A 16,005-nucleotide genomic window follows, 5' to 3' on the forward strand; every position below is an offset into this window, starting at 1 on the left:
AAGTGAATTGTGACCGCTATACTCGCCTCAATTTTTGGGTGAAAATGCACTAGAAGATGTTGGTACATGCCCCTTTGATTCTGGATTGTGGTCGGCTCAAACCACCTTTCTGTTGGCCAGACTCATTCCCAGTCTTCGCCTTCTTTCTTCGGTACTCTTCTCTATCTTTTATGTTCTCTTCTTCAACTTGTTTAACGTATACCATCAGCCTAGATATATCCATCTCACCTATAACATGGAAGACCTACCTTCCTTACTTGAACCACGACCCAACCCTGCAACAAACAGACTCATTCTTCTTCTCAAGTCTTTCACCTTGTCCGGAGCATAGAGAGATAGCTGTGTGAACTTCAATCCATATTCATGAACACTCATGGAGTCCTGTTTCAGAGTAAGGAACTCCCTCACCTTGGCTTCCTTTAGTTCACAAGGAAAGAACCTCCCCAAGAAGGTTTCCTCTAAGCAAGCCTAATATGGATGTGGTGCACCTCAGCCCTACCATCCTTTCATTGATCTAACCATGTTTTTGCCACACCTTTCAGGTTGTATGCATCAAATTCAACCCTCTCAGCATCAACCACATGCATTACTTCATACATCTTCTTCAACTCCACTATGAAGTTCTCCGGATCTTCAATAGTAATATCTGTCCAATTTGTGAACTCATCACTTGCCTTTAAGAGAGTCTGCATACTCTCTATGACATTTAGCATTTGTGGTGTATTTATTCCATTTTAAATTAGTTTAGGGGTGTAATAGGACTCTAGTTATGTTTAGTTGTGTCTCTACGATTTTGGTCATGGTGTAGAGGGGTAATTCTACATTTTCCTTGTATGCAGATCTTATTGTGTCAATTTATCTTTTGTCTTTCTCTCTTTATCGTTTTATTAAAACACAAATTATACAAATTACAATGTATAATTTCTGTTGTATAAATCGAAAGCGAGATTTAATATACATTTTAGTTTGATTCAATTGTATACAAATTTAAATTTTATAAATATATACAACCATACTTATTGATATATTTACATAGTAGTTACATATATAAAATTATATAACCAATATACATATACAATCGCTGCACTTTTATACGAACGAGAGGTCTGCCAGAGATTTATACAAATCTGCTGCTTCTGCCATCAATTTATACAAATTTGATGCTCCAATTATGCAAAATATGGGTATAGCAAAAAAAAATGATTTTTATGTTGGGAAAAGGTAAAAGTAACTCCCTAGACTATGACCCAAATCTTAAAAACACACCTTAACTAAACGAAGGTCCTTTTACCTACCTGAACCCATTTTTTGGTAATTTTGTACACCTTTTTGGCTTATGTGGCATCAAAATGTTTCACATGTGCCTCAACTTCGTGGAGGAACATTGTGTGAATATAAGCCAAAATGTATATAGAATTACAAAAAAAAAAATGAGTTAGGGGTGGAGGATAATAGGACCTTAATTTAGTTAAGGTGTGTCTCCGAGATTTCGGTCATAGTCTAAGGGGTACTTGTGTCTTTTCCCTTTTATGTTTTCTAAACCTGAAATTATCTATTTAAATTATCACATATAGTTTTTATTGTAATTAATGAACTTTTTTAACTCTATTTATTTATTTATTTATTTCATTATAGAATACTATTGCCTCGTGTGCTTCCTTGACATTTTTCACTATTTCTTTTCATGAAACTAATGTTTTTCATAGGAAATTTGCTACATATATTATAAATTATAAAATGAAAATAGGATAATTTAAAATAAGTAAAATACAAAGTAAAAAATTGCTAATGCAATACGACAATTAAATACATAGAAAAATCAATTAGAAAAAAAGAGGGAATGTCTATTATTTAAAAAACTGGTACATATATTAACTAGTTTAATTTAATAAATATGTAACGACGTTTTAAAGATGGTAAAAAGTTTGTCGTTATAATTTAAGTTTGTTTGTTTGTGTATATATACAAAGACGTGAATGATGATTCGGTTTTTGTAGAAACTTATTTTCTTCTATATTTCTCAAAGGTATGCTCAATTTACATTTTCTTGCATCATTTTTTGTATTTCTATATCTTCCCAGTTGTGATGTTTGATAAATTGAATGATAAAAAAAAAAAGGATTTTTATGTGTTTAGTTTTTTTCTTTAAAACTAAAAGAAATTGTTGTTCAAAGGTCAATTCAAGTCTGATAAAAAATGTTTTGTTGTTCACTACTTTTAAGAAATTTGTTTTATGCAAAAAAAGAAGTATTTTTATTGGTTTAGTTTTTTTTTCTTTTTATTGTTCAAGGGTTAATTATAGTTGGATCTTAAAAGTTCTGTTGTTCACAGGTTAATTCTAGACATATACCTAGTTTTAAAGAGATTTTTATGGTTTACATACATTGGTAATTCAATTTATGAGAGATTTTTACTTTTGAATTATTTTATTTTTTGAAGATCTTTTGTTTGTTCAAATTCTTGGTTGAATGGAATTCATACTTTTCTAATTTTTATTAATTCATGATACAAAATGATGACTATTATCTCACACAAAACTGCTTTTTTTAACTCTTTCCCCATTATGTCTTACTTCTCTTTCATACACTTTAAGGATCCTTAATGTTTTATTTGTCCAGAACATCAATTCCAAAACACTATCATAACTATATTACATATCAATTTTTTATTTTGAAAGATTGCATTTTTATTTTCAAACACATAATGACTACATATGACCTATTTGTATATCATATGATTATGGAACCTTTGATCTTGATAAATAAATTAGTTTTATAAATATATTTGAAAAAAAATATTTAATATTTTGAAAGTAATTGATAGTGTTATACTAACGAAAACAAAGTTTTGATTAATGTTATAATTTTTAATATTATCTTTTCTTTTAATCTAACAAATGGTAAACTAGAATTTAATAACCTCTATACTGTTAAAAACGATTTGTATAAAAATAATATAACATCAAAATAACAGAAAAGTCTTATTCTAATAAATTTTAAAGAAGAATTCTAACTGCGCAAAGCACGGGCTTATTTACTAGTTATTTATAAAATAAGTTCAGGGGGTAATAGGATCTTAGTATAGTATAAGTGTGACTGAGATTTCGGGCATAGGTTTAGGGGTACTTTGCATTTTCCTAATTTTCAGATTTTTATATTCTTTCCAAAAATGACTATTCCAATTTTAGCTTCTTTATAGTTCTTTCAAATAGTGTGGTGTTACATTATACAAATTTATGAAACAAAATCAACTAGATACATTCAAAATATTAACCTTGGGTGGAGAACGGTATTTAGAAACATGTTTTACTTTCTCCCTTTTTTGTATCACAAAAAGATGACCACCATTCTTTTTTTAAAATAAAATGTACCGTAAGGAATGATATTATGGATCAAACTTTTCTGCATTTTTTTTAGTGGGGGGGGGGGGTCACAATCTCATTAGAAAATGAATGTACATCGCAATCATTTTGATCTATTGTCAGCCCAATAATCATTGTCAAAATCAGAAACACAATCATTATTACGCAATTAACTGGGCAATTGCAATACTAAAATAAGGAGCCTCATCCATATGTATCTGAACATTGAATATGAAATATAAAATAAAAAAGACAGAAAAAAATGTTGAACTATAAGTTGGTGAAGATGAAAAATTCTTATTCGGAAATTTTAAATCGATTGAGTGGAGAGAAAAATAAAATTGAAATTCAAAATTGTAATGAAGTACATAATTGTTGGTATTGAGGGAGTGAAACTAAGAAGATATTGGAGGAGTGAAAGTAGGAAAAGAGAAATGACATTTGTGAGTTGAGAGGCTATGTATCCGGATGAATGGAATTTCGGAGGAGAAAGAGAAATTATTATAGTATTTTGAAATAGTAAGGAATAATAAAAAACACGATTAATAAGGATATGTAGATAAGTAATTCTTCCAATCATTATTATTATTAGCAAAAAATTACTCAACTACGCATCATTTTTCATCATATTTTCTAATTTTCCCAACTATTCAAAAGAATATCAAAAATCCCTTGTTTTATCCCATCATTCCCTTTTTCTGAATACATTAATTGAAATTTCATACCCATGATTTTCCTTCCTTTTGCACTCTACAAATCTCTCCGTAATAACATCAATTAATCTATTTTTGAATTTCAAAATCTTTTCTATTTCCCATTAATGATATCAATTATTCAAGAGGATATTTTTTTCCATCACTTCAATTGTCGATCTTTTTTATGATTATTTTTGATTTTTTATTCTTAAAAATTAAGAATAAAATTAGCTCCGCCCCTTGCCCCATTGAAATATTATTGAACCTTTGCAGTTTAGTTAACCATATCATCATAGAAATTTTTTATTTTCTTTTAATGTATCTACTATTGAAAAACTTCCAAGAAAAAAGAAGAAAAATGTTGGATCTACCATTGCACGGCCATCACTATCAAAGATACAAATTTTTATTTTATTATTAGTCTTAAATTAGTCTTTATTATTACTATCATTGATCTGATACATCACTGCTACAATAGTCTTTGTTTTATGAAAATGTACATGTTCATATTTTAGGTATTGATACATAACTCTAATTTTTTGAAAATGTACTTGATACATAATTTTTTTGTGTTATGTAACACATAAAAAAGAAGTTATTTTGAACAATAACATGTAAAGTGTATTTTTTAAATTTTAAAATATATTATTTCTCAAACAAAATAAGATACATAAATAATAATGTATCATGAATTAATTTTTTAGTTATGATATGTAAATTTGAAATTATAGTAAACGTATCTGATATATAACAATTACCAAATAAGTGTGTATCAACACTTTATTATTTGATATATCTAATAGAAATACAACATTTATCAATTTAAATTGAAAGGATATTAATGGTGTATCTTCTTAAAAATTTCGATAATTTTGAATCAAAATTGAAAGGATCTTCAATGAACTAGGACAATAATTTTTAAACTCAAATTTTTCAACAAATTTGAATCAAAACTTTAAGGATCTACAATGAACTGGAGAAAAATTTTTAATTTCAATCCTTTTGACAATTTTGAAGTAAAACTGAAACTCACCTCGTATCCTTCATAATTCACTTCGCTTATCCAAAATTATGACAAATTTTTTTATGATATAGAGTAAACGATAAAAAAAGAACAAGAAATTTAATTTTTGAAATTTTTGGTTTATTAAGCTATAGAGAAAATAAACTTCAACAAGAAACACCAAGAACCTTCTCTTTTTTCTCTTTACCAAGAAACACCAGCAACAACAAGATAAGTTGCAGCAGCGGCGGCACCATGTGAACTTCACTCTTCCACCACCAATTGTTCGTCTTTACCGGTCTTCTACTAAGTGAGAACAAACCCATCAACCATCAATTTCGTTGTGAACCACCCTGGTCATTTCCTATGTAGCTTCATGATCTTTAAAGTATGAGATACAAATTCAAGCATAAACACAAAATTTAAATAGTTATGTGTTGCATCTACCTTCCTATTTCACATTTGTTAAAGCTTTGACTATAAAATCTACAATAAATATCGAATAGTACAAAAATCTTACAATATCTTCATTTTAAAGATTTATATCCAACTAAACTAAACTAATTGCATCTAAAAAATTAATCCCCAAGATTAATCGAGTTATGGAACATTTGTTAATGATTTTGAGTTAAATTTCATCAATAGCTATAGAAAAAATAGAAAATTATGTAGAAATTGAGATTTTTAAGTGTAATTAGGCGATTGTAAAAAAAAATGGGAATTTTTGAAGGTTCAATAGAGAGAAATTTGGATGAAAATGTATGGAGAAATCTTCAACTAGTAGCTAATAACATGTATGGAGATAAAGAAAACAAAATGATTGATATTTATACATTAAAAAAAATTATTACATGGCGGGCGGAAGTCCAGCACCACTTAATGAAAATCTGGGAGTGAATTTTTAAGGGGGTGATGTATTATACTTTTAAAATGTTCATGGGGTAATGAGACCCTCGTAAAGTATGAATGTGTAGTTGAAAATCCGGTTATAGGTTGAGGGGAGAGGCTTTTGACAATTTTCTCTTATACTACATGATTGAATTATGGACAATAATTTTAAATGAAATATCACAATTTATGGGATTTTAATTTGATTTTATGTTTTTCTCACTCAATTAGTGAAAAAGATGGAGACTATGAAATCTTAATTTGATTTTTGCAGTTTTCCCCCTTTAATAAATGCGACAAATTGATACATAATGTATCAACAATAATGTATCCAGATCCTTAATTAGACCATCTCCAACCCCACTTTATTTTACTCTCCATTATCTATATTTGGAGAGTAAAATAGAGAATGAGTTCTCCAATTACCCTCCATTTTACTCTTTATTCTATATATATATAGTTGAATAGTAGTTATCCAAATTTGAAGAACTACTACTAACACTATCTAGTTCACTTTTTTATTATTTTTTTATTCTATTATTTTGTAATTAACGTATTATTTTTCGTATAGGAATATGAAATAAATCTCTAATATTTGTAATTCTTTTTAATGTAATATAATATTTATAAACTATGTACTATTTAATATATACTACTTTTGTTCCAAATTAATAATATTACACTTTTTAAAATCTTTTTGTCAATTTAATATAATTTGATTTTAGTATTAATTTTCACTATGAAAGAATGCACAATTTTAAATGGTCTATAATTGCTCAAAATATTTGTTATTCACATTCTAAAAGAAGAAATATTACACGATGAAACAATAAGAGTTGAAAAGATGTTTAAAAGAAGCAACATGTCAAGTCGTTAGTTTTATGGTTATGTACATACCGAAAGTTTGACAGAATATATACAACTTTAACGAATAACCAGGAGTATATAGATATCATTTATCATAGTTAGAGGTATATTTATCCTCCCCCCACTTTAAATTAGGAAAATGATATAAAATAGCAAATTATTAATTCAAATTAAATGTATAACCACAATTTCATTTAATTCTAATATGTAACAAAAACTTTGACATCGCCTCTCTCCCAGATATCATGCTCGCCACTCTCCTTATCTCGCTTGTCAGTCTCTCTCGCTTTTCTAACATTATACAAACACAAATGTATAAATTAAGTTTGTGTTTGTATAAAGCAAGAGACAATTATATATAAACTTATCTTTTCATTCGTCTCTCTCCAATAGAATCTCGCTCCCCGCTCACCCTCCCCTCTCACACTTCATACAAACACAAATATATAAATTGTGTTTGTGCTTATATAAAGATAGAGAAAACTACATATGTATAAATACAAATACATATATTTTTGTCCAGTACATTATACAAAGGGATAATGCATAAGTTTCCACCTATCCCATGACCGAAATACCACAGACACACCTAATCTTAACAAAGATCTTATTACCCCCTAAAGTCATTTTATTTGTATTTTTTTGCACCATTTATGCTGATGTGGAACCTTTAACCACCTGAGTTAGTTGAGTTTCTATACACTCGTCCGCCATGTGTGTAGATAATGTTTTTTAATTGTAAATTATTTTCAAAAAAAATATAAAAACTGTTTCTTATTTTTTTAAAATAATATTTCGAAAAATTTTTAAAGAATAAAATTTTAATTTTCTTAAAGAAAAATATTATTTTTTTAGTCTTGTATTTAAATTAAGTTTTACCTTGTATCGAAACTATTTTTTTTAATTACATTCATATTTTTCTCTTTTATTTTTCTATTGAGTTAATTTTTTGTTCGTTTCATTTGGATTTTATTTAAAATATCTTGTATTTAAAATAAGTTAATTTTGAACTGTTATCAAAATAAATAAGGAAAATTAAATAAAACATAAAAATATTAACAACAATAAAATTAAAGGACACTTTTACATTATTATTTTTTAAATGCACAATATTTATTAAAAATAATTTAAAATGAAAAGATTATCAATAAAAATTTTTAAAGTGAAAACAAATTAAAATAAGTAGTTAAAAAAGAAAGAAACAAAAATAATTAAATATATATAAGTATAATTATCAATAAATTTGGAGAAATGCACAAGTACCCCCTTAAACTATGCCCGAAATTCCAGAGACACACTTATACTATACTGAGGTCCTATTACCCCCCCCCCCTCTTCCCGATCTTTTTTTAAAGTAATTTTCTAGCCCTTTTCAGCCTATATGACACTATCTTAAAAGAAAAAGTCAACTAGCGTTGGGCCCACAAGATAGTCCCACGTAGGTCGAAAAGGCATCGAAAGGTATTAATAAAATAAGTTCAGGGGAGTAATAGGACCTTAGTATAGTATAAGTGTGTCTCTGAGATTTCGTACATAGGTTAAGGGGGTACCTCTGTATTATCCCATAAATATGTGTACTAACTATTACAACGTGACCAATTAAAAAATGACACGTGATACAATTTGTGCACTCAACACTTGCATTAATGAGAGTCTGTATACTCTCTATGACATGTCTTTGTGGTGTATTTGTTCAATTTTAAATTAGTTTATGGGTGTAATAGGACTCTAGTTATGTTTAGGTGTGTCTCGGGGATTTCAGTCATAGCGTAGGGGGTACTTATGCATTTTCCCTTATACAAATATACATTTTCCCGTGGCAAGTTATAGTTTTCCTTTTGCTCTTTCTTGCTTTATAAAAATACAAAGTATAAAAATTACAATGTATAATTTGTGTTTTATAAAGCGAAAGAGAGATTTGATATACATTTTAGTTTGATTAAATTGTATACATATTTAAATTTAATGCAGATATACGAACACACATATTGATATATCTGCATAGTAGTTAAATTTATATAATTATCTAACTGATATACATATACATATACAATCACTTTACTTCTATACGAACGAGAGGTCTACCAGAGATTTATACGAATTTGTTGTTGTTGCCATCAATTTATACAAATTTGATGCTCCATAGCAAACAAAATGTTTGCTATGGAGCCCAATGATGAAAAATATCGGTATAACATAAAAATATGATTTCTATGTTGGGAAAGGTTAAAGTACCTCCCTAGACTATGACCAAAATATCAGAGACTTACCTTTACTAAACTAAGGTCCTTTTACCTCCCTGAACTTAATTTTTATTTAATTTTGTACACCTTTGTGGCTTATGTGGCATCAAAATGTTTCTCACGTGCCTCAACCTCATGGAGTAACGGTATGACAAAAGGTATGCAGAATTACAAAAAAAATGAGTTAGTGGTGGGGGGAGGGGGAGGGTAATTGGATCTTAATTTAGTTAAGGTGTGTCTCCATGATTTTGGTCCTAGTGTATGGATCTTAATTTAGTTAAGGTGTCTCTCCATGATTTTGGTCCTAGTGTAGGGGGTACTTGTGTCTTCTACCTTTTATGTTTTCTAAACCTAATATTATCTCTTCGAATTATCACATATCGTTTTTATTATTAATAATGATTTTTTATCTCTATTTATTTATTTATTTATTTATTTATTTATAGAGTACTATTGCCTCATATACTTCGTTGACATTTTTCACTATTTCTTTTCATGAAAATAATGTTTTTCATAGGAAATTTGCTACATATATTATAAATTTTAAACAAATATAGGATAATTTCAAAGAAGTAAAATACTAAAGAAAAAAATTGCTAATGCAATAGTAGAATTAAATACATAGAAAAATCAATTAGAAAAAATGAGGGAATATCTATTATTTAAAAAATTGGGGTATAGCTAGTTAAATTTAATAAATATCTAACGACGTCATAGAGGTGTTCAAAAGTTCGTCGTTAAAACTTCCAAAATATCATCATTTGTATCCTACCTTAAATACGATTTCATTTCTCACAATAAATGCAGATTGTTATAATCTCAATTTGTTTGTTTGTGTATATATACAAAGACGTGAATGATGATTTGATTTTTGGAGAAACCTATTTTCTGGTAAATTTCTCAAAGGCATGCTCAATTTTCCATTTTTTTCATGATTTTTGGTATTTATATATCTGCCCAGTTGTGATGTTTGATAAATTGAATGGATCTGCTTTAAGAATTTTAATTTATGAAAAAAAAGGATTTTTATGTGTTTATTTTTTTTTAAAACTAAAAAAAGAAGTTGTTGTTCAAAGGTTCATTCTAGTCTGTTCTAAAATCTTTTGTTGTTCACTACTTTTGAAAAATTTGTTTATGGAAAAAAGAATTATTTTTATTGGTTCAGGGTGTCTTTTTGATTTATTTTTGTTGTTGAAGGGTTAATTCTAGTTTAATCTAAAATTTTCTATTGTTCACAGGTTAATTCTAGACAAACACCTAGTTTTAAAGAGATTTTTATGGTTTACATACATTGGTAATTCAATATATGAGAGATTTTTACTTTTAAATTATTTTGGTTTTTGAAGCTCGTTTGCTGGTTCAGATTCTTGGTTGAAGGGAATTAATACTTTTCTAATTTTTATTAACTCATCGGTCACATTTAATTTTTCGAATAAGAATCACAAAATGGACTATTTTAGTTGATATATAGGCTACTTTTTTTTTGATTGTGTGTGTAAAATTGTGCTTGGATATGACAATGTAAAGTACTGATCCAATGGATATTTGTTGTTCTATTATTACAAGAATAAGAGCTATTTATAGGTGTAAAAAAATCTATCTTCGGAAATAAAATCAGAAAATATCCCAAAATATCTCCAAGATCACTGAAGATCTCTACCCATGATTATGCTTTGAATATTATTATTAGATATGATTATGTACATTTTGTAACACTCCCCCTCAAGTTGGATCATATATATTAATCATGTCCAACTTGTTACAAAAGTATTCCACTCTAGTTCCATTCAAAGCCTTTGTGAATATATCACCCAATTGCTCTCCTGTCTTAATATTGCAAGTAGAAATCACATTCACTTAAATCTTCTCACGGGAAAAGTGACAATTAACGTCAATATGTTTTGTCCGTTCATGAAACATAGGATTTGAGGCAATGTATAGAGCAACCTGATTGTCATACCCAAGTTTTGTTGAAAAAGAAGGATTCAAACCAACCTCATCTACAAGGTATTGTATCCATAGTATTTCACAAGTGGACTGAGCCATAGCTCTATATTCGGACTCTACACTAGATCGAGATACAACATTTTGTTTCTTACTCCTCCAAGATACTAGATTTCAACCAACAAAGACACAATAGCCAGTAGTTGATCTTCCATAAGTTCTTGATCCTACCCAATATACATTTGTAAAGCATTCAACACGAGTATGTCTGTGGTCTCTATACAATATGCCAAGGTCAGGGCTCCTTTCAAATAACAATGAATTTGTTCCAAGGCAGCCTAATGTTTGATAGTTGGTACACACATGAATTGACTAACAATAGTGACTGCATAGGCAATATCTGGCTGAATCACAGTAAGGCAGTTCACTTTCCCAATTAACCTTCTGTATCTTTTGGATCATTAAAAGGGTCTGCTTCATCCTTAGTAAGAAGTGCATTAGGAACCATTGGTGTGCCACACGATTTTGCTCCCAACTTACAAGTTTCTGCAAGTAGGTCATGTACATACTTCCTTTGAGATAAGAAAATCCCTTTCTTGCTTCTAGATAATTTTACACCCAAGAAGTATTTCAACTCTCCCAAGTCTTTGGTATGAAACTTGGCATGTAAAAACTGCTTGAGAGAAGAAAGTCATGTACAATCATATCCTGTAATAACAATATCGTCAACATAGAGAACTAAAAGATTATTACCAATCATTGATTGTCTATAAAAGACTGAATGATCACACGTGCGCATCTTCAACCAAAATCTTGAACTACATCTCTAAATTTTCCAAACCAGGCACGAGGACTATGCTTTAGACCATATAGTGATTTTCGTACATGACAAACTTTTCCATACTCCCCTGCGCAACAAGCCCATGTGGTTGCTCCATATACACCTCTTCATGGAGTTCACCATGAAGTAAAGCATTCTTGATATCTAGTTGATTCAAAGGCCAATGTTGTGAAGCAACCAATGAAATAAACAAACGAACTGAAGTGAGCTTTGCTACGGGGGAAAAAGCGTCTAAATAATCTACTCCATAAGTCTGAGCATAGCCTTTAGCCACAAGTCTATCATTAAGTGTTGCAATAGAACTATCATAATTAACTTTGAATGTAAAAACTCATTTGCATCCTAGGGGTAGGTTTCCTTTGGGTAAATCCACCAAATCTGAAATATGATTTTCATGTAGATCATGTTTATCTTCAAGCATTGCATCTCACCATGCAGAATTAGTTAAGGCTTCTTTCACTGTTTTAGGAATAAAGATAGAGTCTATAGTGCTAATCATACAAATAGATGCAGGAGATAAGGTTTCATAAGAAATAAAGTTAGCAATGGAATATGTGGATCACTGACTTGTACCTTTCCAAAGAGCAATAGGAAGGTCAAGATTTTCTAAAGAATCAAGTGGAGAAGAAACTAATGATGAAGGAGTTGATGTACGATAAGTATCATCATTACCTCTCCTCCTCGAGTAAACTTGAACAATTGGCAATCTTGTTGGAACAAATGATGAAGCTTCTGAAGGCATAATAGTTGAGTGATTCTGAATGAATGATGTGGAAGATAGAAGAACAACATCATCTGATTGTTCTGGTACATCACGAGTAACCTAATAGATCAACCACTCATCTTCCTCCACCTCACTTGTAGAAACTGGAGGGCATAGAAGAATTGTGTAGCCTCTGAAAATACCACATTAGTCGACACTAGGTATTTCCCAATCTCAACAAAATAATACGGATACCCTTTTTGGAGTCGAGAATAGCCAAGAAAACACATTTTAACGCCTTTCGGTCCAAGTAGTAACAGATGGTCGAACATCTCGAACATCACATTGTTTCCAAAAACCTTAGGTTCCAGCGGAGATAGAAATTTTGTTGGAAAAAGAACACTATAAGGCATGTTACCTGCCAACACAGTAGACTACATACGATTGATCAGAAAATAAGTTGTAGCGAATGCATCAACCCAAAATTGTTTGGGGACTTTTATTTGGAACAAAAGTGCCTGAGTTGTCTCAAGTAGATGACTGTTCTTCCTCTCAGCAACTCCATTTTGGGAAGCTGTATCAATACATGAAGACTGATGAAAAATACCGTGCTTTCTCATGTAAGACTGAAACAATATTCAGCATTATCCCTCTTTAGAATCGTAATTGAGGTACTAAATTGAGTTTTGACTTCAACACAGAAGTCACTAAAGTGAGTAAAAAGTCTAGATCAACTCTTCATAAAGTACATCCATGTCATTCGCGAAAAATAATCCACAACAAGTAACAAAATATTTATTTCAAGTATTAGAAACAACCGGACATGGTCCCCAAATATCTTAATGTTCTAACTCAAAAGAATACTCCACTCGATTATTAACCCTTGGACCTAGTAAGACGCGATTGTGTTTTGAAAATTTACATGAGTCACATTCCAACGAGGAAATATGTTGAAACTGAGGACAAACCTTTTTCTGTAGAGAAGGATGTCCTAATCGAGAATATGCTTCAAATGGAGATATGACACTTGAGAAGACAACAAATCGAGATTCCCATTCATCAAGGATATTAGAGCATTGGAAACATGTCCTTTACCAATAACCTCATTGTAGTAAGCTCATGAACCGAACAATGATTGGGAAAGAAAGTGATATAACAATGAAGATCTTTGTTAACTTTACTAATAGAAATCAGATTAAATGCCAATTTTGGTAGACTTAATACAAAAGACAAGGTAATAAATGAGATAGGTTTAATAGTTCCAGATGCAATGATGTTACAGGTTGATCCATCAGCTACTGTAACTGGAGATGGTACTTTATGTGGTTGAAAACTAGAAAAAATATTAGGATTACCTGTCATATGATTGCGACACATGAATCAATCACCCATTTATTTGAAAAAGTCATGAGACATGCTTTATCTTACTTGGGAAAAACATTAACTGATGTGGATTACTTCAATAATTATTTATATTGAGAGAATTTAGAGAACTCCTCAACCCAAATCAAAACCATTTTGTTAGATAATGGACTAGATGCAAGAACCTCACCTTCATCAACCTTTTTTTTTCCGACTAAAATGCTCACTTTATCAGATCAAATTGATGTTGAAACCAATAGAACATTCCAAGTAGGCTATGTGAGAAAGTCACATTATACCCAAAAGGAAAGACAAATAGTAGCTAATGGGCAAAGGAGATCATGAGGTTGACAACCAAACTAGTAATTGCACTTCAAAACAATCTTCCAAATGAGCGATAGATAGCCTCCAAAACGATACTAAGTTCACAAATTGTGGAGCAATCACTCAAATTACTGTTGCACTTTCAAAACAACCTCCAATCGTATATTAGAATGAAATACTAAAAACCAATAAACAGAGAACTGTCAAACCTGACCAATGAGATTGCACAGATTCTATTTCAAGGATTTTCTTGGCCAACATATGGTCGGTGATTAGAGGACCCCGGCAAATCGTCTAGAAATGTCAAGACGAAATTGTAATAGAAACAAAAGACCATGATAGATCCACGTACGCACCTTCACGTGCTTCAAGATTTGCAATGTCTTTAGCAATTTTCTCGGCGTGTGAGTCTCACACTCTTCTCCTTTCACCATTGGAGTATGGTATTTTTTTATGTCGGAGAAGTTTTGATCTAACTCAGACAAAGCGGGATAACCAACCTGATACCATGTAAAGTACAAAACCAATTGATCAATTTCGTTGTTCTATTATTCCAAGAATGAGAGCTATTGATAGGCGTATAAGTAAATCTATCTAAGAAAATAAAATCAGAAAATATCCATAAATATCTTTAAGATTCCTAAATATCTCTATCTATGATTATGCTGTGAATATTATGATTAGCTATGGTTATGTACATTTTGAAATAGATAGGAAACTGATGAAAACATTTTACTTTGTTGAATTTTTAATGTTTCTGTATTTACGCAAGGGGTTGGATAGATGTCGCATTCAGGCAAAGAAAACAGTGTGGTACGCATAAGTTCATGTTATTTGTTACTGTTTCTCAAGCCTATTGTAAAATTCAAAATATGTGATGTTGTATGTACTTATTGTGTTTTCTTAAGGAACGATTGTATTTATAATCTACTTCCTCCAAGCGGCAATAAGATTACGTGGGAAAGAGAGAGATAAAAGAATATCAGTTCAAGGAGATCTTAGAAGTAGAAAGAAAGATGCAGTGGAGAGAACTTTGTAAGGTGCAGAGATGATGAATTTTATTGAGTTGAGGAGAAGCCTTTTATCCATTATTTTCTCTTTGTGCAACCATGAAGTCTCATGTTGTGTAGAAGAGAAGGTGATTTTCATAAAAACCCATAAATTTTAGAGGTTTTTTCTTTAATTTGGTATACTTCTTGTATTCAAATGCCTATTGAGTCAAACATTAATGGAATTATTTACCTTGTGAAAAGGAAGTATAAAATAGAAAATTTGGTAAATCATTACATCACATGAGATATGAACGTAAGGTAACTTATCAACTTAAATTCTTACATAGAGAATTTTTCATTCTAGCAAAGCCCTTTTAGATGGATAAAAAAGAAAATAGATAAATATTATTAAAGAAAAGAGAGTGCAAGAATCAACTTTTATAATTGATGAGTTAGATCCTAGCATTTCTTACTTGGTTCAGAAATGATTTCTCTATTTAAGTCTTGCAAGTAACAGCAAAAACTCCCTTGAGTGAAACTTGAGAGATTGAAGAGTTCAGATCTAAGGCTTATCGTTCATGTATGATGTATTCTTCGTTCCAAATGTGTTAAATCATTTATGTGTCGCTTGGAGTGATGATGACATGTATCAATGTGGATATGATTTTGTGCGGCTCTGTAGACTTTTGAAACCATGAGAAGATAATACCCAGAGAGATAATACAACAATATACAAGAGAACAAATTGAATAAAAGATTAGTAAGTGAAGATATTAGTGTCT

This window comes from Solanum pennellii, chromosome 9 (assembly GCF_001406875.1).
Source record: "Solanum pennellii chromosome 9, SPENNV200".
Classification (NCBI taxonomy): domain Eukaryota; kingdom Viridiplantae; phylum Streptophyta; class Magnoliopsida; order Solanales; family Solanaceae; genus Solanum; species Solanum pennellii.